Source organism: Psammomys obesus, unplaced genomic scaffold (assembly GCF_907164565.1).
Source record: "Psammomys obesus unplaced genomic scaffold, mPsaObe1.curated_primary_1811, whole genome shotgun sequence".
Classification (NCBI taxonomy): Eukaryota; Metazoa; Chordata; class Mammalia; order Rodentia; family Muridae; genus Psammomys; species Psammomys obesus.
In genome coordinates, this window is record NW_026585644.1 from 32,371,470 (window position 1) to 32,397,260 (window position 25,791).

Here is a 25,791-nt window from a genome sequence, read left to right on the forward strand (position 1 = left end):
ATTTGAAAAAGGCTACTTTGCTCAGATGCATAAAAATATTCACTTATTTGTTTGCAAATCCTGGTTAGAAAACAGTTTATGAAGCTGGGCATAGTGGCACACACCTGTAATCGCAGCACTCTGGGAAGCAGCAGGAGGCGGGACTCTGTGAGTTAGAGTCCAGCCTGGTCTACAAAGTGAGTCCAGAACAGCCAAGGCTATACAGAGAAACCCTGTGTTGAAAAACAAACAAACAAATAAATAACAGAAAAAGAAAGCACTTTATAAAATTTATTATCTTACCCATTTTAAGTGTTAATTCATATTATTATGCAAAACACCCGCCAGAATTTCTTTTGTATTACTTTACAAATTACTTTATATTCATTAACCAGCTTTGCTGCTTTCTCTCTCCAGTTTCACCTTTTTTCCACTAATGAGATTTAATTCATTTGACCTTTTTTCCCTTTTTCTGTTTGCTGGCGTGGTACGTGAATCACATTTACTTTTACTCAAATGGCTTGCCATTTGTGCCGCATCATTTACTTACTGGATAGTCATCTTAGTCCGGATACTATTGCTGTTATAAAATGCCATGACCAAAAGCAATGTGGGGAGCACAGGGTTTATTTTACTTCATAGCTTGTAGTCCAGCGTCCAGGAAGTTAGTGAAGACAAGGCAAAAACCTGGAGGGGGAACTGATGCAGAGACCACAGAGTGTGCTTACTGCCTTATCCAGCATATCTTGCTCAGCTTGCTTTTTGATGTCTTTCAGGACTACCTACCTTGGGTGGCCCCACCCACAGTAGGATGGGCCCAACCAACTTCAATCATCAATCAAGAAAATGCACCACAGGCTTGCTGACAGGCCCATCTGGTAGGAGCATTTTCTCAGTTGAGATTCCTGCTTCCAGATGACTCTGGCCTGTGTCAACTTGACATAACAGGACAATGGTCTTTTTTGGTAGTTTCATGGTACTAGAGGGAGGGAGTCTTGGTAAATACTGTAGGTTTTATAGAAATCTTTGAACATTTAAATCGTAGGTGTAAAGGTGAAACAGAAATAGAACATGTCTCAAGATTGAAAATAAGCTTCAGAGATTAGTTTAATCTCTGGATTCTTTCCTATTGCCAACCAGAAACTAAAACTCTTCTATGAAAAAGTAGTATCATTTCTATCTACTTTTTTTTTTTTAATGTCATAGTATCTTACATTCCACTACCAGGTTCCAAGCCTGCCAAGAAGCAGGAAACAAGAGAAAAAAGTTAGAAATACACAGATGCATTCATAGACTGCAGTTGAAAATTGTGGCAGGTCCTTCGTCTCTCCCTTGTTCGTAATGAGAAATCAACTGTTATGTGAATTGTTTCCCATTGTAGGCAAAGCATGGTTTCCCTTCCTTTTCTGTGTGTTTAGTTTTCTTGAGTTTAAGTAAGCTTGGTGTGGATTATTGTTGATACTTCACTGGCTTTCTTGGATCCGTACTTGTTTATGTTTTGCACAGTTTGGGGTTATCTGCCTTTATTTTGGGGTTACTTAAGCTCTCTCTCTCTGTATGTGTGTGTGTGTGTGCACAAATGTGCACTTTTAAGAGCAACTTTTGATAGTGTGTTCTCTTCTTCCTCCACCTTGTTGAGAGAAGGTCTCACTTGTTTGCTGAATATTCCAGGGCAGCTGGCCTACTTACTTCTGTGTGGGATTACAGATGTGCTGGGATTACAGATGCATGCCACCACCTCCAGCTCTTTTATGGGAATTAAATTTATGGGAATTGAATTCAGGTCTTCAGTCTTTCCCAACAAATACTTTTACTCACCGAGACATCTTGCCACCATCTTACCACCCATGGTGTCCTTCATGGCCCTCCTCCCAATCTGGCCAATTCTCACCTTTTGGGAGATGATGACATAGCTCTTTTGCTGTAGTCTCACAAGTCTGAAGGTCTGTTTGTTTGCTTTCTCTCTGTTAAAATTAAAAGGCTTTATTGTCCTTCAGGTCTATGAATCTTTCCTCTGTACCCATCCATTCAGTCTTTCATTATACCATTACATTTTTTCAAGTCTGAAACATCCCATCAGTTCTTCCTTATAGTCTCCCTTTCTTTGCTCTCTTCTTTGTATTATTCCTCTGGACACTGTATCGTTTTGTTTTAAATATGTGAGAAAACTAAAGAGCAGACAGGCACAACTCATCTCATCGTGGCCAGTCACAACTCTATTTTCAGACAATTTAAGCTCTCCAGCATCTTGGTATTGGTTCCTACAGATCCCCTTTTTCATTCAGTTATAGATGTTCACAGCTCTGGGGGCTGGAGAAATGGCTTTGTGGTTCAGGGTCCTTCATGACCGCACTTGGGTTCCTACCACCCACATCAGGGAGCTCACAACAGTCTCTAACTGCAGCTCCAGGGGAATCTGAAGTCTCTTGACTCTTCATGCGCGCGCACGCACACACACACACACACACACACACACACAGAGTTAAAAATAGTAAAGATAAATCTAAAAAGAAATTCCTAGTTTTTATATAAGCAATTTTCATTGGATACTTGAACATTGCTGATACTGTGTTCTGAGATTCTAACTCTATTTAAATGTTCCAGTCAAGCTGGATGTGATGGTAGAATCCCTAAACTCTTCACACTTGGAAGGCTCAGGTAGGAAGATTGTAAGCTTGACACCAGACTATGCTGAGTAAAGCAACACCCTGTCTCAAAACCAAAAACTAAACAGACCCCTCATTTATTGTCACATGGGTAGGAGTTCAACTCCCCATTCTGCTGCTCTTCATACTCAGCTTGGGGGTTGGTTCTTTTTATTCCCTGGTTGAGAGAGGCAGGAGTGCCTCATTGTCTCAATTAGATTCCCCATGCGCACTCCTAAAGGGGTATGTTCCCTTTACTGTGTGGAGGTGAAAGGTCTACTCACTGCTAGGTGTCTCTGACACTAGCCTATGGCAGAGAGCGGGTAAGTGACAGTGTCAGGTGACAGTCTCAGCATTCTGCACAGCCTTTATTGACACCATGAAGAAGGTGGTCTTGTTACCAGCTGGCAAGCACTACTTCACTATTGGTCTCTGATGCTCTCTGGCAGGGAGAACTGGCCTTCCTGCTGTAGCCTAAGGAGTGTTGCTCACACCAGACTTCCATGTGCCCTGTGCTGGTAGGGGTGGAATGGGGACCATAGAACCCCAACTCCACCACACACAATGTTTCTGTGTTTGGTTACGTAAAATAGCTTTTGTCTGCATTGTCTTGTTCCTGATTGTTTGGCAAGGGAGAGCAGGATTTTGTTTTGGTTGGTTGGTTGGTTGTTGTTTTAGGGAGGTTTTAGCTTCTAGGTTTTCTAGGCTGCCAACTTATTTGGTTCCAATTCTATCATATACAAGGTACAAAAGAAAACTCATAAATCTTTCATGTGATTTTTTTTCTTGGCTTGTGAGATCCATACATGGTCTGTCTTCGGTTTTCTTATATATGTGATTAATATGTTCAAGGTTTTTAGTTTTACTTGGAGGGAGAAGCAGGAAAAGTTAGCTTCTTCCCAGAGGTGGAACTCAGCAAGTACTTTTAAGTTTTCCCCTTTCTTTCTGTGTTTATGTCGTGTGTGTGTGTGTGTGTGTGTGTGTGTGTGTGTGTGTGTGCGCGCGCTGCTGGGTAGCAAATCCAAGACATCATATGGGCTAGGCAAGCACTTTACTACTGAGCTCTACTGACAACTCAAGTATTTTTAATTTTCAATTACTTTTTTTTATTTTAATTATAACTAAAATTCCCCTTTCTCTCTGTGTACATGCTTGATTGGGTAGAATTTTGTTTTGGGGCTCATATTTAGGACTTTAATTTTTTTGTAAATGAAAGTATACTATAGTTATGTAGAAATTTAAGTTGCCAAATTAAATTTTTTTGCTTTTATGAATTCTTTTGTTTTGAGTGATAATTTCTGTAATCTCTTATTAGAATATATATATATATATAAGTTCTCTGGTTTTGCTTGTTTCAATAGTAATGTAAATCATATGTTATTACACTTTTGTGTGTGGTGTTGGGTTGTCCAACCAGTTACAAATGTCTTAATGAATCAAGAATGACACTTTATTTTATGTCTGCTTACTATTTTCTTCATTTTCTATATTATATTGCATTAGTTTTACATAACTGATTCAAGTAGATTCATTTGTCTGTCATTGTTTTCTTAATTTCAGGTTCCCTTTATGGCTGTGTCAGAAAATGAATTAATCTCCTACTAATCACTGTATATTCCTGCATCAGATTTAGAAGTAAACAGGGTAAGTTTGACATCATCTCAAATAGCACTTGGATTTTGGGCGGTGCTGGACCATGCAAGAAGGTAGATACCAGAAAGAGTGCTTCTGCTGTTACCTTCTGGCTACCTTTTGGGCAGAGGAGGGTAGGGCTCAATTTTTTTGTCAGGGGACTTCTTTGATGGTATTCTTTTTTTTTTTTTTTTTATTACAGCTTATTTACTTTGTATCCCAGCTGTAGCCCCCTTCCTCATCCCCTACCAATACCCTTCTCCCTCTTCTCCTCCCATGCCCCTTCCCCAGTCCACTGATAGGGGAGGTTTCTCCTCCCCTTCCCTCTGATTCTAGCCTATCAGATCTCATCAGGACTGGCTGCATTGTCTCCCTCTGTGGATTGGTAAGGCTGCTCCCACTTTCAGGTGGAGGAGACCAAAGAGCCAGCTACTGAGTTCATGTCAGAGGCAGTCCCTGTTCCCATTACTAGGGAACTCACTTGGACACTGAGCTGCTATGGGTTACTTTGATGGTATTAAAGCTTTAATCTTTTCACAAGCATCCACACATATGCAGTTAAATTTGGACCTTCTCAACACACGTGTGCAGGCATGAATGCACACACAAATAAATAAAAAGCAAATCTATTTTTAAAATAGTATGTAACTTCTTTAGTTATGAATGTGAGACTAGAATTAAAGATCTTCCCAAATTATAAAATTCCCCTCAAAGACAACATTTCTTGAGGTTCTCACCACTTACTGTAAAACTGTTCCCTATTATGAAAGTCGAAGCTTTTTCTCATTGTCAGCAGGCGACCATCCCTGTCTCACCACACTGTCACAGCTGAATGTGCGGCTACAGCAGGCACTCCGCTATCAAATGTTTGAATTAGTTAACAACTCAAAGACTCCCAGTGTTTGAAAAGAGGAAGATTTGATAGAAATCTTTTGCAAAACAATGAACAAGAATGACACAGGCGAGGTGTGGTGGCGTATACAATTCTAGCACGCAGGAGGCAGAATCAAGGCATCTCTGTGAGTGAATGAATGCAAGTCCAGTCCGGTCTACAGACCAAGTTCCAGGCCAGCCCCAAGGTTACATAGTGAGACCCTATTTCAGGCCCAGCTCTAGAATTACATAATGAAAACCTATCAGAGAGAGAGAAAGGGAGGAAAGAAAGAGGAATGACATAGGCAACTTTATTAAAAAATACACTTTGATCATGTTTTTCCTCTTTCCTAACTTCTCCCTGATCCTCCCCTACCCACCCAGCTATGTTCTTCCTCTCTTTACAAAAAAGGGAACAAACAAACAAAAAACACAATAAAAGAAAATCAAAACAGTCGAAAGACCATAATGATTTTTTTTAAAAAAGCCAAAACAAAGCAAAATGAAACATAAAGTTCACAAAGCTGCAAAGATACTATTGAGTTTATTTTGTGTTAACCAACTATTCAGAAGCATGGGGCCTACCATCAGAAATAATTGACATGCCCAGTGACACTCATGGGAGAAAGCTGGTTTTCCCTTTGTCAGTGGGCATCCGTTGTAGGCAGCTTCTTGGCTAGGGGTGGGGCTCTGTGTCTACTCCCCTTGTCAGCACTGGGACCCCGTCTGTCTGTGCCTGTGCAAAGCAGGCATTGTGTGTGTGTGCAGGCAACTTCCTTTTACTGTTCTAGGTGCCATCTGCAACCATAACTCACGTAGCACTCAGAAAGAAACTTTGTTCTCTTAATTTGCTTTTAGCTGTAAGCTTCTCTGTTACAAATCAAATTCAGCAGTCCCCTCACAGAATTATTAGTTGGGTTCATAAGCTATGACTATAAGCAATTGCATCACCATTGGGGAGGGTTATTTCTGGCTGAGGCAAAGGTACTAAAACTGTGGGGCTGAGAGATCAAGAACCCTGATGGCTCCTCTGAGAGTCACAGTATTAAGGCCTTGTCTTGATACTATTAGCTTCATTTTCTGAAATTCTAAGAAATCTCTTCTCAAATTTTTATTCCCTCCTACTTTTTAATTTTATATTGTTTTGAAGTAGTAACCATGGTTACTAACTAGTAGCGGCTCTACGGGAACTTGAGTAACATCAGTCAGCTTCACAGCTGGGAGCGCTGCCATCCAGATAAAAGTATAAGAGTAAAGCTACCCCATAAAACTTAGCTCTTTCATCAGTGAGCACTTCACAAAGAGTCAAATGTTCTTTTTGTAACTGAAAGTTTCCCTTAAGTCTTCTCCCAACTCCTTTAAGGACTGGAAAGGGAGTTCCTACTACTTGCCCTTTACTTAGGCCTGCTCTGTCTTTAACTTTTTCTTTGTCTTTATTCCTTGCCATCTTTTTTTAAGTAAGTGATAGAAATAATTGGCATTTAGGGCTCAGGAAGGAGGTAATGGCTTTGGATTAGTGGTAAGAAAGGAATGAACATTTGTTACAGGCTACCAAGAGTCTGTTTGCCAAGATCAAGAGTCAAGGACTTCAGCTCTTTTTTTTTTCTCTCTCTCTCTTTCTTTTTTTTAATTTTTTTATTATTAGTTACATTTTATTAACTCTGTATCCCAACTGTATCCCGCTCCCTCATTCCCTCCCAAACCCTTTCTCCCTCCCTCATCTCCTCCTTGCCCCTTTCCAAGTCCACTGGGGAGGACCTCCTCCCCTTTCATCTGACCCTGTTTTATCAGTTATCTTCAGGACTGGCTGCAAATTCCTCCTCTGCGGCCTAGCAGGACTGCTCCTCCCTTGGGGGGGGGGGGGAGGAGGTCAAAGAGCCTGCCATTGAGTTCCTGTCAGAAATAAGGACTTCAGCTCTTATAAGAAGACCAGAATCAATGAATTCTAGAAAGCTTGGCAGTTAGCATTGCCTTAATGAATGACACAGTTGACGAAGGAAAGGAAACCTATATTAAGCATATAGTATAAATTGAAATCCTATATAAACTTTTTGGCTATATCACATTCTGTCTTATTCGGGGCTTTTATTTCTTATCATTCTGAGAAATTAAAGGAAACTGGTCATTTTAAAGAGTTTTCTATTTTGAAACTATGCCTCTGTAGTGTGTAGCTGATTTTTTCACATCTTGTTATATTTTAAATTATCTAGACGACCTGTAGCTGGCAAACTAGTTTATGGAACAAATTGGCTTTTATAGTCTGTGTCTTACAAGTTTTATTGAGCCACAGTGCCCATTAGTTTGTATACAGACTGTGGCTGCTTTCACATGCGGATAGCAGAGCTGAGCTGTTGTACTCTGTAACCTATAAAACCTAACGTATTTACTAATTGGCTCTTTACAGAAAAGATCCACAACTGTTCTAGAGCAGTGGTTCTCAACCTTGCTAATGCTGTGACCCTTTAAAACAGTTCCTCATGTTGTAAGGACTCCCAACCATAAAATCATTTTCATTGCTCTTCATAACTGTGATTTTGCCACTGTTATGAGTCATCATGTAAATATCTGTGTTTTCTGATGGTCTTAGGGAACTCCTGTGAAAGGGTTCTTCTACCCCCAAAGGGTCGTGACCCACAAGTTGAGAACTGTTGTTCTAGATGGATTCTATCATGGGTGGTGATATTTAGACAAAGTGCATGCTTATGATAGTTACCTTTGAATTGCTGTGACAAATGCCAGGGGGAAAAGAACTGTGATGGAGGAATTACTTATTTGCTTAACCATTTCACATGATTCAATACATGGTTGTTTGGGCAGAACTTCATGGCAAACAGTAAACAGGAAGGGCCAAGGGCATGATATTCACTTCAGAGACAGGTTCCCAGTGTCCCACTTCTTCCAAAAAGTAGAAGTTCCCACTTCTACCTGCTACAGTGTCTGCCACCTCCCAATAGTCTGTTCCATTAAACCACTCATGTCAGAGCCTTCATAATTTAGTGGTCTCTGGAAATACCCTTGCACATAAACCCAGAACTGTGCATTATCTCCTGCCTTTCTCAATATAGTCATATTGACAATCAAGATTAGCTGTCACCCTTAGGTTGTGTTCTGGTGGGCCTTAGAAGAGTAGAAGCATAGGAGGAGGATATTAGGAAATTGACCGAGACAAATGGATCTTCTAGGGCTTTATCCTGTTTAAACTCAGATTGTAAAAAAGAAACTCTCAAATACAAACATTATGTATTTTAAAAACACACTTTGTTATTTTCTGTTTCTACATGTGTTTAAGTACATATTCTCATGTGGATTTTCTCTAAATCTGTTACCTACTAAGTGACCTTGGAGTTCATATTGCTTCAATAGCCTCACTTTAGAGATGGCAAAAATTGAGTCCCTTAGAAATTGTTTTATACCTGGCATCAAAGAAGTAGGCTAGTGGCAATTCCTGAGAATAAAATGCTGGACTTATTTGGTTGTTTGTTTTCTTGTTTTAAATTTTTTCTACTGTGATCCGTGCAGGAATTTACATGTGAAGTCATGCCCAGTCTATCTTTAGTTCTAAATACTACTTAGAAAAGTAAAGAAACAGCTGAAGAAAATTGTTAAATGTAGACCCTAATGTAACTCTGCTACTTTTTGCAAGCTTTACCCTTTGACAAACAGGAGTATAACTGAAAATATACACTTGAATTATAGGGGTTACTGTAAACTAAAACCTAGAGATAGGTTTTTCCTTCCCCAAGCCCTTTATACAGAATAGTTCATGTGAAGGAAATGTCTGATTGTTCAAAGAAACAAAGCACTGTATTCACAATTCCTAAGTAATTTGTAAGTGCAACATTGAAAACCCCAGAGTTCATTGCTGTTAGAAGGTCCTACAACTACATGTTTTCCTTTTGCAAATAGGACAAGTTGTAGTTTGTATTTTATAACAAAAGTACTTGGTTTCTAATTTTATAACTTAATAAAGAAAAACCCACTAAGAAAATTATATGTATTTTCACTAAAAGAAAAAAGAAAAAAAGAAAAAGAAATATACCAGAAATTATAGCCAATTTCCTTTTATATTCCTGGCAAGGTTATTGCTATCACAGTTGGGGAAGAGCCGTTATTTTCCTCAAGATTCAGCATTAGAAAGGCCTCTCCCTTTATTGCATCAGAAAATAATTACAGAATTTCTTCTTGCTGCTTCCCTGGAGACCCATTTTAGACAAGAGAAATCCTAAGAGAAGCTTGCGCAAAAGATGTGCACTGAAACTAGACTACACGAGCCGATATTGGCACCTTTCGGGCTTAATCTGATGATAATGTAGAAAAACCTCAACCCCAGTATTTTTGCTTTTAATTATCCTCTGAAGAATTGTATAATTAATCATCCTTTCCCACTGCAGTAACTCAGATATTTTGATTTTCTTTCCTTCTACATTTTAAAAGTATCTTAATTTTTTGTAGAAATATAATAAAAATTCACATTCTAGCTTTACATACTTAACTAATCTTAATTATAAAATTAAGATGTAATAATACTGTGTTCCAATTTTAATGTGTATGATATTTAATCTTTCAGAAATGTAAACCAGTGTCATAATTTAATTATTCTTGTTAGTTTTATATTTTCATTCAAGTTCTGTCTTCAATTAGATTGACTACATGAAAAGAATAGAATTGATTTAATGCCTGTTTTAAACATAGAATTCTAAATCAGTGTTTTCACCATTGTTGGCTCATTAGATTAGAAGGTGACATTATAGAATCACAATGGTCTGGTTATCATAATCTGCACCTTTGATTTACTAAAACAGTTTAATTAGCTAAATTTCAAGTTGATTATTCTGAAATGCTTCCATATGGAAGTATTAGAAATTTATATTTTGGCACTGGAGAGATGGCTCAGAGGTTAAGAGTACTTAAGAGTACTCAGAGGTTAAGAGTAGTGGCTCACCACTATCTGTAATGAGATAGTTGGTTCCCTCTTCTGACCTCTTGGTTTACATACAGGTAGAATACTGTATAAGTAATAAAGAAATTAAAAAAAAAGACAATTCTTTTACAAAAAATTTATATTTTTCAGACCCTAAGATAGGAATATGCACACTATGAATGAAAACACAAAGCATATCTATATTCCATATATTTTCTTACACGGAAGCCTGTGCCCTATCTTTAGAGCGACTGCCTTAGCCTCAGCCTTATCATGGCTGGGTGTGGGGGTCCCACTTGTGGTGTCGTGTGGTTCCTCAAGGAGCTTGAGAGTTGAAGCATTAGATTTCAGATTTCTATGTTAGAGACACTCAATTTGTAATACTTTTTAGTCTTGTAAGTCCTGGTTCTCTCCCATGCCCATTAAAATAAAATTTCTAGTAAGATATGGTGGCAAAATTCCTGCAATCCTAACTTTGGAAATGGAGGATCATGGTAAGTTTGAGTCCAGACTGAGCAATTTAGGAGTCCTTGCATCAAAAGAACAGTTTTTAGATAGTGAGCGCATAGCTTAGTGTCGGAGTGCTTTTCTTATATGCATCAGGCACTGGCTTCCGTCCCTAGTGCTACTTTGTTTTGAAACTTGTTAACACACTTGTAGTTTGCTGAATTCTGTTACATTTACAGACCATAAATCCATAACGAGGTTCATGAATCTCTTCAGACAATCATTAAACTCTCCTGGTAATTTTCACAAAAATTTTGCTCCTCTGGGAATTCTATTGAGGTAAAATGTCTCTACTCTTTATTGAGTTTCATAGCTAACCATCACCATAGTCAAAGCCATTTGTATAGGCCTCTTCCAAAAGAATATACAAAGTCGATTTGTTTTCTTTTCTAAAATCACATAATCAGAATTTAGAGCAATCTACTTCCATTTTCCATTTGAAGAGATGGAAACCTCTGTAAGTTAAAGATATTCTCTGCCATTCAATATTCCTCTACAGAGAATTAGCTCTGTTCCCCATTTTTTAATTGAATTACTTGATTTGCTGCTTTTCAAATTCTTGTGTTCTTTATATATACTGGATATTAGTCCTCTGTCAGATACAGGGTTGATGAAGATTCTTTCCCAACTGGAAGGCAGTCATTTTGTTTTGATGACGGTGTCCTTTCCTTACAGAAGCTTTTCAGTTTCATGCGGTCCCATTTATTGATTGTTGCTCTTAGAGCCTATGCTATTGGTGTTCTCTTCAGGAAGTTGTCTCCTGGGCCAATGAGTTTAAGGCTCTTCCCCACTTTTTCTTCTAACCGATTTAATGTGTCTGGTTTTATGTTGAGGTCTTTGATCCACTTGGACTTTAGTTTGTGCAGGGTGATAACTATGGATCTATTTGCATTTTTCTGCATGCAGACATCCAGTTAGACCAGCACCATTTGTTGAAGATGTTTTCTTTTTTCCATTGTATGGTTTTGGCATCTTTGTCAAAAACCAGCTGTTCATAAGTTTGTGGGTTTATTTCTGGGTCTTCTATCCGATTCCATTGATCCACCATTCTGTTTCTATGCCAGTACCATGCAGTTTTTATTACTCTTGCTCTATAGTAAGAGTAATAGTATAGTAAGCTTGAGATCAGGGATGGAGATACCTCCAGATGATCTTTTATTGTAGAGGATTGTTTTAGCAATTCTGGGTTTCTTGTTATTCCATATGAAGTTGAGAATTATTCTTTCAAGGTTTGTAAAGAATTGTGTTGGTAATTTGATGGGAATTGCATTGAATCTGTAGATTGCTTTTGGTAAGGTGGCCATTTTTACTATGTTAATCCTGCCAAGCCATGAGCATGAGAGATCTTTCCATCTTCTGATATCTTCTTCTAATTCTTTTTTCAGAGACTTGAAAAATTTTTTTGTACAAGTCTTTGACTTACTTGGTTAGGGTCATACCAAGGTACTTTATGTCTTTTATGGCTATTGTGAAGGGTATTATTTCCCTAATTTCTTTCTCAGCCCTTTTGTCTTTTGTATACAGGAGGGTTTCTGATTTTTTTGAGTTAATTTTGTATCCAGCCACTTTGCTGAAGGTGTTTATCAGCTGTAGGAGTTCCCTGGTAGAATTTTTGGGGTCACTCAGGTATATTATCATATCACCTGCAAATAGTGATACTTTGACTTCTTCCTTTCCAATTTGTAGCCCCCTGATCTCTTTCAATTGTCTTATTGCTCTAGCAAGGACTTCCGGAACTATGTTGAAGAGATATGGAGAGGGTGGGCAGCCTTGTCCCCGATTTCAGTGGGATTGATTTAAGTTTCTCTCTGCTTAGTCTGATGTTGGCTATAGGCTTGCTGTATATTGCCTTTACTATATTTAGGTATGTGCCTTGTATCCCTGATCTCTCCAATACTTTAAACATGAATGGATGTTAGATTTTGTCAAACGCTTTTCAGCATCTAAGGAGATTATCATGTGGTTTATTGTCAAATTACTACTTACTAGGGAACCCACTGCTAGCAGTAACGTGTAACATACTGGTTAATTATATTAGTGTCTTTTTAGCCTTCCAGACCTGCAAAGGGATTATTAAACTTGTAACATTTTAAGAAGTTGTTGGTATTTGAATACAAAGTTTTGGTGGACGCAGTAGAATCTCTATCTTACCCCAATCATTTTATAAAGTGACAGTATGATATGACTTATCTAGAGAACATGCGTGTGGGATCCCTGTGTGGTTCAGAGGACAGTCTTAGTCTACGAGGTTTTAAGAATGTTTTGGCAGTATGCACGTTGAAGCAAGCTTTTTAGAACATGGTTATGAGATTTCATTCAGATGTAAGGGACTCAGGTGTGTAAGCATTTCACTTACTCTCTTAACAAATATTTATTAGGTGCATATAATTACTATGTCATTTTTACTGGCTGGTAAAGACTGTGGGCCCAAGGGTGTGGCTCAGTGGTAGAACACTTACATAGCTCATTCTGCCTCCCATGTTTGTTCCCAGCACAGTGCATGCTGCACACTCACATACAAGGAATACTTGTAGAAAATGGTAAGCAAACACTGTACTGCAATTTCTATAGCAATTTTTAAAAAAGAGCCCTTGTTATAAACACTGTACGCTCACGGACTGCTGAGAACCGAGGAAATCTCTTTACTGAAGTACAAGGCCAGTGGTTCCTAAACATTTTGGTTTTATTGCCATTGGCTACTTTCTGATTGTTTAACTCTTAAGTTTAACCTGGTAGTTTTCTTAATGTTTAAATTTAGAGATTGTATTTTATATTGTAAACTTGAATCCTGGATTTTACATTTGGTGATATATGAGCATATAGTTGTTAAGTATAAAAGCATAGTAAATTAACTCAAAGTAACCTGAAATGAACCTGAATTTTAATCATTTTTCATACTTAGAATGATTTTAAAATAAGGACTTTATGTTGAATGCGCTATTTCACAGAACTAAATGTTGTTGCCATTTTATAATATTTATTTTACATGCATGCTAGAAATATTAGCTAAGAGATTGTATTTTTCCAGTCTCAGTTGATCTGTTAGCTTTTGTAGCTAAAACAATAGTCTTCAACATTTTGAGTCCTATTTCACAATTCTGTAGACCGTTCAACTCATTCAAAGAAAAAGCCCAGAAGAAATATGCATACTATTAAAATTATAGTTTCACATACTATGCTTTTATTCATATTTTACTTTATACACTCAGGGTATGCCAGCTTGTGTCCAAGGGTCAGTATATGATGAACAATGTTCTAGAAAGAGCTATAGAAATCAGATTCCTGTACACTCCAGGTCTTACTAATTACCTCTTGTAAAGGAGAGCAACAGAACCAAAAACTCTGGGCCCAGGGGTCTTTTCTGAGACTGATACTCCAACCACGGTACATTCATGGAGATAACCTAGAACCCCTGCTCACATGTAGCCCATGGCAGCTCAGTATCCAAGTGAGTTTCCTAGTACGGGGAAGAGGGGCTGTTTCTGACATGAACTCAGTGGCTGGCTCTTTGACCCCCCCCCGCCCCCCGAGGGAGGAGCAGCCTTGCCAGGCCACAGAGGGGGACATTGCAGCCAGTCCTGATGAAACCTGATAAGCTAGGTTTGAATGGAAGGGGAGGTGGAATTAGAGAGGGGCATGGGAGGAGATGAGAGAGGGAGGGTGGGATTAGGAGGGAATGAGGGAAGGAGCTACTGCTGGGATGCAAATTGAATAAAATGTAATTAATGTAAAAAATAAAAATTTAATTAAAAAGAAGAAATTGGATTTCATTGGTATGAGATCCTCAGTTGTATGTCTCTGTTCCATGAATAGAATCTTAAGCTTATAATCTTAATGATATATATCACATAATTTTAGTTATCTGTTATTTTTCAATTCTTTCCCAGTTCCTTAAAAGTAGTAACATTGAAATCAATATGAATTCTCAAAAGTTTTTTAAACAAATGAGCCTCAAGGATCTATCTTTGGGTCTTCTATAGTTGCTCTAAAAGACTTTAACTTTGTAGTACTGTAAAAAATGAAAATCAGTTCTCTGTCTGTGTGTGTATCTTTAACTCTCTCTCTTTCTCTCCCTCTCTCCCTCTGAAGACCACTGTGAGTGGTCCCACTCTTGAGCAGGTAGTCATGGAGGTATAAGGAAGGTAGCTGATGAGAGCAAGCCAGTAAGCAGCATTCTTCTATGGTCTCTGCTTCAGTTCCTGCCTCCATACTTCTGCCCTTAGTTCTTGCCTTGCCTTCTCCCAGTGCTATATAACCTGTAAGCTAGATAAATGTTTTCCTTCCCCAATGTTAGTTTTTCAGTGTTTTTTTTTTTATAGCAGCAGAAAGTAAACTAAAGCAGGCAGCATATATGATACATATACATGAGTCCTAGCTATTAGTATTACTGTTATTAGTACTTAATTCAAGAACTTCGAAGTTGAATCTAAGTTCTTCATGTATATGCCATTATTCCTCACAGCAACTCTGAAGCTACCACTACCTCCACTTTATAAACTAGCACAGAGGAACAAATTACCCAAAATCACCTACTTAGTAGGTAGCAATGTTGTCCAGAGCAGTCATCAGATTCCAGAGCAAGTAATCTTAACTTTTTTTTTAATATTAGTTACAGTTTATTAACTTTGTATCCTAGCTATATCCTGCTTCCTCATTCCCTCCCAACCCTACCCTCCCTCTCTCATCTCCTCCCTGCCCCTTTCCAAGTCCACTGATAGGGGAGGTCCTCCTCCCCTTCCATCTGACCCTAGCTTATCAGGTATCTTCAGGCCTGGCTGCATTGTTGTCCTCTGTGGCCTAGCAGGGCTGCTCCTCCCCACAGTGTGGGGGTGTGTGTCAAAGAGCCCGCCATTGAATTCATGTCAGAAATAGTTCCTGTTCCCATTACTAGGGTACCCACTTGGATACTGAGCTACCATGGGCTACATTCGAGCAGGGGTTCTAGGTTATCTCCATACATGGTCCTTGGTTGGAGATACAGTCTCAAAAAAGACCCCTGTGCCCAGATATATATTCCTGCTGTGTTTTCCATATAATTCACAAATTGTTAACCGTGTAGGATGTAGTGAGTAAAAGGAACTGAGTCGTTATGTACATGTTCACATCAATACAGTATGAACAGTGGGAAAGCAGAATAACAGTGGAGAGATGGTTGAACTCACAGATTGGTTTTGGTGTAAATCTGTCTTTTTGAACTGATCCTCTCATTATTTTTACTTATAGGGTTTTGAAGAAATAAAATTGAATAGAACCTGAATATGGCTGGGCATACAGTAGGTGGGTAGTGTCTGACTTCCATGTGGCATGGTGTAATAGTGTTTGAGGAGCAGTTGGAATGCTGGCATGCACTCATAGCGCTGGCTGACATGCTGCTGGTGCTTCTGACAGAGCACTGCCCTAAGCTTCAGCCATGAACCAGTGTGCATAGCTTGGTCTTCCTGTTGTTGGGAACTAATGGTCTCATTGTCTCCCTATTTAGCACACTACATAGACAGTTATTTTGCTATATTCTTTAATGTGATAAGCATAGGGAGCTCTGAGGACACATTGGAGGGTTACTCGCCCAGCTATGGTAGATGAGGAACCATTTCCCTGAAGAAGGAGGAGAGTATGAGGTTAGAGAGTGAGTCCAGAGTAGAGACAAAACCACAACTGGAAGAAATTTGTCATTATTCAAACATGTTCTGGTTATCTACTGCTAAAACATCAGGGACACTTTTATCAGGTTGTGTTGGAATATTAAGAGCTTGACTTTAGGTTTGGGCTTTATCAAAGCAGTTTTCTTTTAGAAAGAAAGAAAGAGAGAGACAGAGACAGAGAGAGAGGAAAAGAAAAGAAAAAAAAGAGAGATCCACCAGTACCATGACATTTTTATTACTGTTGCTCTATAGTACAGCTTGAGATCTGGGATGGAGATACCTTCAGAACATCTCTTATTGTACAGGATTGTGTTAGCTTTTCTGGGTTTTTTGTTTTTCCATATGAAATTGAGAATTGTTCTTTCAAGGTCTATAAAAATTTGTGTTGGTATTTTGATGGAAACTGCATGTTGAATCTGTAGATTGCTTTTGGTAGGATAGTCATTTTCACTATGTTAACTGCATGTTGAATCTGTAGATTGCTTTTGGTAGGTAGTCATTTTCACTATGTTAATCCTACTGATCCATGAGCATGGGATATCTTTCCATCTTCTGATATCTTCTTCAATTTCTTTCTTCAGAGATGGAGTTTTTTTCCATACAGGTCTTTCACTTGCTTGGTTAGAGTCACACTAAGGTACTTTATGTTATTTGTAGCTATTGTGAAGGGTGTTGTTTCCCTAATTTCTTTCTCAGGCCATGAGTCTTTTATATACAGGAGGGCTACTGATTTTTTTTTTTTAATTAAACTTGTATCCAGCCACTTTGCTGAAGGAGTTTATCAGCTGAAGGAGTTCTCTAGTAGAATTTTTGGGGTCACTCATGTATAGTATCATATCATCTGCGAATAGTGATAAATTTGACTATCCAATTTGTATCCCTTTGATCTCTTTTAGTTGTCTCACTGCTCTAGCTAGGACTTCCAGAACTATGTTGAAGAGATATGGAGAGAGTGGGCAGTCTTGTCTTGTCCCTGATTTCAGTGGGATTGATTTAAGTTTCTCTCCTTTTAGTTTGATGTTGGCTATAGGCTTGCTGTATATTGCCTTTACTATGTTTAGATATGTGCCTTGTATCCCTGATCTCTCCAAAACTTTAAACATGAATGGGTGTTGAATTTTGTCAAATGCTTTTTCAGCATCTAAGATGATCATGCAGTTTTTTTTTTCTTTCAGTTTGTTTATATGGTGGATTACATTGATGAGTTTTTGTATGTTGAACCACCCCTGCATGCCTGGGATGAAGCCTACTTGGTCGTTGTGGATGATATTTTAATGTTTTCTTGGATTTGGTTTGCAAGTATTTTATTGAGTATTTTTGTATCAGTTGTTCATAAGCAAGAGTGGTCTGAAGTTTTCTTTCTTTCTTGGGTCTTTGTGGGGTTTAGGTATCAAGATAACTGTGGCCTCACAGAATGAGTTTGGTAATGTTCCTTCTGTTTCTATTTTGTGGAATAGTTTGAAGAGTATTGGTGTTAGCTTTTCTTTGAAGGTCTGGTAGAATTCTACGCTGAAACTGTCTGGCCCTGAGGTTTTTTTGTTTTTGTTTTTTGTGTTTTTGTTTTGTTTTTGTTTTTGTTTTTGGATGGGAGACTTTTGATGGCATTTTCTATTTCCTTAGGGGATATAGGACTATTTAATTTATTTACCTGATCTTGATTCAGCTTTGGTAAATGAAATCTATCAAGAAAATTGTCCATTTCATTTACATTTTCAAATTTTGTTGCATATAGGCTTTTGAAGTAGGACCTAATAATTCTTTGGATTTCTTCAGTGTCTTGTTGTTATGTCTCCCAGATTATGATAGATAGATAGATAGATAGATAGATAGATAGATAGATAGATAGATGGATGGATGGATGAGAAAAGAAAAAGAAAATAACTAAAATGACTCTGTTTACATAGACATTGCATTTTCTGTCAAACAGCATCTTTTGGAATCTGCCTGTATCCTGTTGAGATATTGTATTACATGTTTGGGGGAAAGAGGGTGAGAGGAAAAAGCAAGTTATCTTCAGAGGATGGATGTGGCCGTTCATTCATTGCATAAACTGTTGCTTTACAGTCCTCTTGCTTTTCATTCTTCTTCACATGATGAAATCATGTGAGTGTCCCATTCTCAGTACATGGTTTTAATTTAGTATAGTTTACTACTATTATATACATATTTCATAGGTTAAGACTTAAGATTTCAGGGGCTGGAGAGATGGCTCAGAGGTTAAGAGCACTGACTGTTCTTCCAGAGGTTCTGGGTTCAATTCCTTGCAACCACATGATGGTTCATGACCATTTATAATGAGATCTGGTGCCCTCTTCTGACATGCTGGCACTCATACAGGCAGAATATTGTATACATAATAAATAAATAAATCTTTTTTAAAAGAAGAGTTAAGATTTCTTTCTATTGCTTTCCTTGTGGAGCTCCTGTTCTCTCCAGGTCTTACTAATTCCCCCTTCTTTCATATGATTCCAAGGTCCATTCATGGAGATAACCTAGAACCCCTGCTCAAATGTAGCCCATGGCAGCTCAGTGTCAAAGTGCGTACCCTAGTAAGGGGAACAGGGACTGTCTCTGACATGAACTCAGTGGCTGGCTCCTTGATCACCACCCTCTGAGGTGAGAGCAGCCTTATGAGGCCACAGAGGAGAACAATGCAGCCAGTCCTGATGAGACCTGATAAGCTAGGTCAGATGGAAGGGGAGGAGGACCTCCCCTATCAGTGGACTTGGAGACTGGCATGGCTGACGGAGGAAGGGTAGGGTTGGGAGGGAATGAGGGGAGGGGTTACAGCTGGGATACAAAGCAAATAAAATGTAATTAATGTAAAAAAGTAAAAACTTAATTAAAAAAATTCTATCATTCTTTAGTACTCTTTCCCAGTAAAATAACATGTTCAAAACCTTACAAAGACAGTTACTTTTGTCTAAACAGTATAAGAAAAGAGAAAGAATAAAGAATTTCTTAGAAGATGAGGAATAAGGACCCAAGGAAAGAAAGAGGGTGTTAAAAACAGGTTGTTGTAATAAGATGCCAGGGAATATAGGGTTGATGAGTAAACTGTCTTTATGAGAACCCCAAAGCAGCGGGACCTGGGTGTGTTCTGTGTCACTTGACGTAAGGGTATGCTTTGATCTCCTACAGTCTACTCAGACATTCATATCATATCCACCAGTAGGAAGGACAGTGTTTGCCTGCAGAAGTACTGCCTGACTGGAACTGTAGAAGGTGGAATAGTGGATATTTGGAAAGATTAGGAAGCAGTTGTTAGGAGACTAAAGTTCTTAAGATAGAGGAGCAGGGAAAATGAAATCAAGTGTATAAATAAAAGAAAGACCTGGAAAAGATACTTAGGAAAGTCTGGAGAAAAGAAGTTAGAATAGACATGTTTACTATGGTGATAAACCTTTATATACATGGATTAGCCAGAACCTTAAGAAAAAAACAACTTTTTTTTTTTTTTTTTTTTTTTTTTACTATTTCAGCCAATAGACAGTTTATTATGTTATTAGTTTTCCCATGACATTATTTATTTCAAAAATCTAGTTGTTTGTTATTAACCTCTCCAGGCTATATTGCTGTAAAGATTATGTTAGCATAATATGTACTTTTACATCCTTTTCACATTTAATATATTTGTGTCTCTGTAGTTAAGTGGGTTGTGTTCCAAGATAAAGTTGAGTCTTGCTCTTTTAATCTAGCATTTAAAATTTCTGTATTCTTTTGGTACCTACAGCATTTCCATCACTACAATTATTTACATTTTGAATTAGATCTATTTTTATTACTTGTTTTCCATTTGTCCAACATATATTTTTTCTTTTATCTTTTTAAAAATATTTATTTATTTATTTATTTATTTATTTATTTATTTATCTATTTATTTATTTTAAATTCTTTATTAATTACACTTTATTCACTTTGTATCCCCCCTGTGGTTCCCTCCCTCCTCCCGTCCCAATCCCTCCCTTCCTCCACCCTCTGCATGCATGCCCCTCCCCAAGTCCACTGATAGGGGAGGTCTTTTTTTCTTTCCTTCCTTCTGACCCTAGTCAATTAGGTCTCATCAGGAGTGGCTGCACTGTCTTCTTCTGTGGCCTGGTAATGCTGCTTGCCAACCTCAGTGGGTGGTAATTAAAGAGCAGGCCAATCAGTTCATGTCAGAGACAGTCCCTGTTCCTGTTACAATGGAACCCACTTGGGTATTGAACTGCCATGGGCTACATCTGTGCAGGGGTCTTAGGTTATCTCCATGCACAGTCCTTGGTTGTAGTATCAGTCTCAGGAAAGACCCCTATGCTCAGATTTTTTGGTTCTGTTGCTCTCCTTGTGGAGTTCCTGTCCTCTCCAGATCTTACTGTTTCCCACTTCTTTCATAAGATTCCCTGCACTCTGCCCAAAGGTTGCCCATAAGTCTCAGCATCTGCATTGATAGTTTTCAGGGCAGAGCCTTTCAGAGATCCTCTGTGTCAGGCTCCTGACTTGTTCCCTCTTTTCTCCTTCTTCTGATGTCCATCCTCTTTGCCTTTCTGGATAGGAATTGAGCATTTTAGCAAGAGTCTTCCCTCTTGATTAGTTTCTTTAGGTGTACAAATTTTAGTAGGTTTATCCTATATTATATGTCTATATGAGTGAGTATATACTGTGTGCATCTTTCTGCTTCTGGGATAGCTCACTCAGGATGATCTCTCTATTTCTTAGTTCTGCTGGTTTTCTTTTTATCTCATACTCATATCCTGTCTTTTTATTTGTTCTTCCAGCTTTCATTGTCTTTCCCTACAACTGCTGCAGTGTTTCTGGAGAACAGGAAATGCATTTTCCTTTCTTTTCACTTTTCCTTGGTCATCTCGTGTACTACACTACAGCTTCAATGTTAGTGAGCCCAAGAGCTGTAAATCCCCTTCCTAATAAATCAGTTACCCATATCTCCTTCGATGTTCTGTTGCCACCTCATAATTAATGTGTACATGATTGCATTCATTAGCCTTCCCTCAGACATCTGTTATCTACCATATGCCCAGGCTTGGCTAACTGACATTAATGAGCCTTCCATGCCAGGAACCTTGGTATGTCCAGGAGTATAAACAGAGTTTCAGCCAGAAGATGCTTCATCACAATATTGTTGGGTTTTTTTTTTTGTTTTTTTTTTTAAGATTCGTTTTATTTTATGTGGATGAGTGTTTTGTGTGCAAGTATGTGCCCAACTTGTGTGCCTGGTGCTGCAGAGGTCAAAAGAGGGTGCCAGATTCCCTGGTTCTGAGCCACCAAATGGGTTTTGGGAAATGAACATGGGTCCTCTGCAAGTGTAACAAGTGCTTTTAACTGCTGAGCTAACTCTCTAGCTCCATAATGTTAAAAACAAAAAAATGAAGCAAATCTAAGTCCTACACATAGTTTCATTAACATGAGCAGCTAAAGTATGTATTTGTAGAACAGTGTATATGCAGATACTTTGCTGTAGGTAATGCAGTTAGTGATGATTTTATTTAGTTCTCTTCACTTACTTGTATGCTTTCAAGTCATGCAGTAAACATAAATAACGTTTGTAATTTGCACATGCTGACAGACAGCTTCCTTTTGTCACTCCCAGTTTTGGGTGACCAATGTCTTGTCCACCCAACTGTTGCTGCTCACTGTATCTGGGTCATTCTGTCATCACAACTCTGCGTTGCTCAGCTGCCAGGGCCATGTTTAAAAATCATGGTGGTGGAATTCTTCCTTTGCTTAACCTTTCTGCTTAAGTTGCTTCATATTTAATCACCAAAACCAACAAGAGGAAACATGAATGTTTGTTCTTGCTGTCCAGACTTTCAGTCAGCTGGACCTCAGCCAAGAGTTCATATATTCCAATTTTAAAAAATTTTTAAAAATGTCCCCTGTGCAACTTGTATTTTTAACTCAAGGCCTTGCCCGTGGCTGGTAAATGTGATATAATCAAGGTGCAACCCCATTTCTTAAGTCGGCTTTTACCAGAGCACAAAGAGTTGGGCCAGATTTGGAGAGGGGTGGAGGATAGTAAGCGAAGGAAGAAAGAGGGAGGAAATTACATTTTTGTTCTGCCTCTCCACTATGCTGTAACTGTGTCCTTAGTGGGTATTTATGAGGGTGTTTTGTTTGCTTGCTTGCTTTTCTTATGCCTTCTCTATTCCATGGATAATTTCTTGGTTTTCTTAAGAATTTAGTAAGAACAAATAGCCAAATAATGAAACTCCATCTATTTTCATGTCAGTTCTTTTATCAACAGATCTTGTCAAGAGTGTATTTATTGAAGCATGTCATGCTAGTAGACCCAGAATGTAATTATACTTGCAAATTTTTCATGCTTTCAGGGAGTTTGCAGTGTATTCCAGATGGTCAAATAGCAAAACATAGATGTTTTGTACTGTCTTTTCATTTATGATTAAGAGTTTGATGTTAGTTACTATTTACATTACCTTTATTATTTCATGAATTTAAACCTGAGATTTTAAACATGTGTTTTAAACTCTTCTATGGTCAGTATTTAACAGGAGTCCTTAATAAATTATTTGTTCCTGTTAATTGTTTAATTGTGTCAACTTGAGCATCAAATTCAAATAAGCCAAGTCCTAAGTGGCAGTTCCTTTATGGTGTCCTGAATTTATTCTTGCCAAGTATTCATTTGAATGTGTTTTGGACTTTAAATTAGATGGTAAACCTTCTTGGAAAAGTGAAATTTAATAAAGAGTGATTTTTCCAAATTGTTGAGGGTTTTTTTGACCTCTTCCAAGTACTAAAACGGCCTTAGACTCAAAATCAGTGAAGCAGTGTGCTTTCAGGACTAGTAGTGATGACTCCTTGGTCCATGCATGCTGTCTTTACTGCCTGCTCTGATTTGAAGAGCTAGCTTCCCACAGATGTAGCTCATGAACTCAGCAAAGAACAGAATTAATGAATTATAGAGGCCCAGATCCAGAACTCAGGCTTCCTAAATCATTATTTTCCTTTTAAGGGGCTTTTAATATTCATTTTTATTATTTTAAATTGTGTATGTGTATAGACATATGAGTGAAGGTGTCGGGTATTTTAGAGTCTGGAGTTACAGGTGATTGTCAGCTACCTGATGTGGATACAGGAACCCCGTTCATCCTCTAGAAGAGTAGTACATGCTCTTAACTGCTGAGCCATCACTTCAGGCTTCGCCTTCCCTATTACAGTAACTCCACTTCACCATTGTGTGCATGTATGTATTTGTGTATATGTGTATATGTTTGTATGTAGCAAATTGTATTTAATTCAGTTCATTTAGCTTATACAACAAATGTCATGGTTTGGGTTTTAACAAGAAATGTGTTTGGGAATATTAAAAGCACTATAGAAAATTTAGCTCCAGTTTTGTGTTTTTATTTTTTAAAGTTTTTAAACATTTATTTTATTTTATGTGTATGAGTGTTTGGCTGAATTTATGTGCACCATGTGCGTGTAAAAGTGAGAAAAAAGGTTGTTTGGATCCTCATGACCTGGAACTACGGATGGCTTTGAGCCATCATGTGGGTGCTGAGACTTAACCCTGAGTCCTCTGAAAGGGTAGAAAGTGCTCTTAAGTACTTTGGCCCCTGATGTGTATGTGTTACTCTGCTCATTTACTTGTCTTGCATACACAAAATTTAGACTTCTATGCAAAATAGAAGCTAAGATGGGCTTCATTTTGAAAGAAGTATTTATACTAGGATTCCAGTGAAGGAGATGTCTTTACACCTGCAGGGTAACATTTGGAGAAAGGAGAATGAGATCTGACACAGGGAAGTTTAATATCATGATGTATGACTTTTCTCAGTCATTCTTTTGAGATGTATCTGCAGATGATGGAGCACAGTGGAAAACATCTCGTGGCATGATCCTTGAGAACACCAGTTGTGACACGCAGTGTCATCTTTCTTCTGCTTAGCTACACTAGAAGAACTTTCTTCTTGGTAGAACATCAGTTTCTACCTACCCAACCTAAATAATGGATTGGAAAGAATTATTACCATGAGTTTGGAAGAGTTTGCTTGTCCAGCTGGAATGCTGCTGCATTTAAAAACCTGATTCTGACAATTTAGAAAATTGTTCTTCACAGAAGAGGAGGTGGTTTCTTCAGCTCACACCATTTACTCATCTAAACTCTTGTGGGTATTTTGTTGGTGAAGTTCTTTTTTTTAGAAAAGTTACTGCTAAGTGAGGGGAAACCACACACACACACACAGAGAGAGAGAGAGAGAGAGAGAGAGAGAGAGAGAGAGAGAGAGAGAATTTTCATCACTCTACAGATCAATATAGAAGATGTTGTTTAAGATGTTTTCCAGGAAGTGAAGTGATATCTCTGAGAGTGTAAGCTGACTCTTGGATTGGATACATAAGTGGCAGTGAGTAAAAGAGGAGGAGGAAGAGTATATCTAGAACTGGGGTCAGTGAACTTGTTCTGGAAGTGACCAGATGGTAAAGATGGAGACATTGCTGACCGTGCAGCAGTTACTCAGCCCAGCTGGTGGAGTACAGAATTAGCCAGTAGCAGATGTGCACAACTGCATCCCAGAAAGCAGCTCACAGCACTAAAGTGTGTGTGTGCCACAAAGCACTTTTCTTTATTTCTCTAGCATTTAAAAAGTATAAGAGATGTTGATGAGCCCTGCTTGTGCAGAAAAAGTAGTCCAGCTGTTTGTTGACCCCCCGATGGAGATTAGAAAGCTGATAGTGGAGGATGGACAGCCTAGTGTTTCGTGTGATTTCAGACACACCAAAGGAAAAGCTGTCCATGCTACCTGCAGAGTGGAGGTCTTGGTAATCTTCATCTGTCGCTCTGTTATCCTCTCTATTGTTTGATTCTTTGGAATGGTTTCTGATTTTAGTTGTTTTCTTCTTTGCTTCCTTTTCATCTTTTTTGCTTTTGTTTTTAGATTTTTATGAGCAAAACTTAAAAATCTGTTTTTGCTTAAAATAAGAATTTAAGGCAGTAACATCCTTTTCCTTGCCTTAATTTTTTCCCTGCCTTAATTTTTAACATGTGGTATTGTTTGTATTTTTATTATAATTTTTTCATTATTTTAATTTTTCAAATTCTGTTTTTGTTAATTATTTAGAATGTGTTAATTTTAAACATTTGGAACTTTAGAATTTTTTCTAAATGTTATGTACTACCCTTTAATTTATTTCAGATATATTTGCTATATTTTAGTGAGTTTAATGTTTTTGAATTTACTTTAACTTCTCAGTATATAGTCCTTACTGGTGAAATGTCTATATGTACCTGAAAATAGTTCTCTGCAATTATTAGTGTGTTGTTCAAAAAAGAAAGGTGTAAGGGGTAGATAATAACAGCCAGACCTCCTAAGTTGTGTCTGATTTTGTTCCTGAGGTATTTGTCCTTCTGTCGATTGCTGAGAGAAGGGCTTGAAATTCTCCAGTTACAGCCCAGAAAGATGGCTCAGTAGCTTGAGGTTCTTGTGTGCATACTTGAATTCAGTCCCCTGTCTCATGTAGGTGCAGGAGAGAACCAGCCCCTTGAAGTTACGTGATCTCTGCATGTACACTTTGGGAAGCAGGCACCTGCAATTACACACACACACACACACACACACACACACACACACACACACACACA

General features: G+C 38.2%; 1 protein-coding gene across 8 annotated transcripts in view; it reads left to right on the forward strand.

Moving 5' to 3' along the window:
• The window catches only part of Ncoa1 (nuclear receptor coactivator 1), a 228,032-nt gene that overhangs the window by 97,663 nt on the left and 104,578 nt on the right, over positions 1–25,791 (forward strand). For 6 of the 8 annotated variants that reach the window (XM_055626146.1, XM_055626187.1, XM_055626196.1 and 3 more), the window contains exon 3: positions 4,185–4,268. The gene's annotated coding sequence lies outside the window, so the exon portion shown is untranslated. Of the gene's footprint in view, positions 1–755; positions 858–4,184; positions 4,269–15,816; positions 15,835–25,791 lie in introns of those variants that run through there. The other 2 variants (XM_055626162.1, XM_055626178.1) reach the window with 2 other exon arrangements.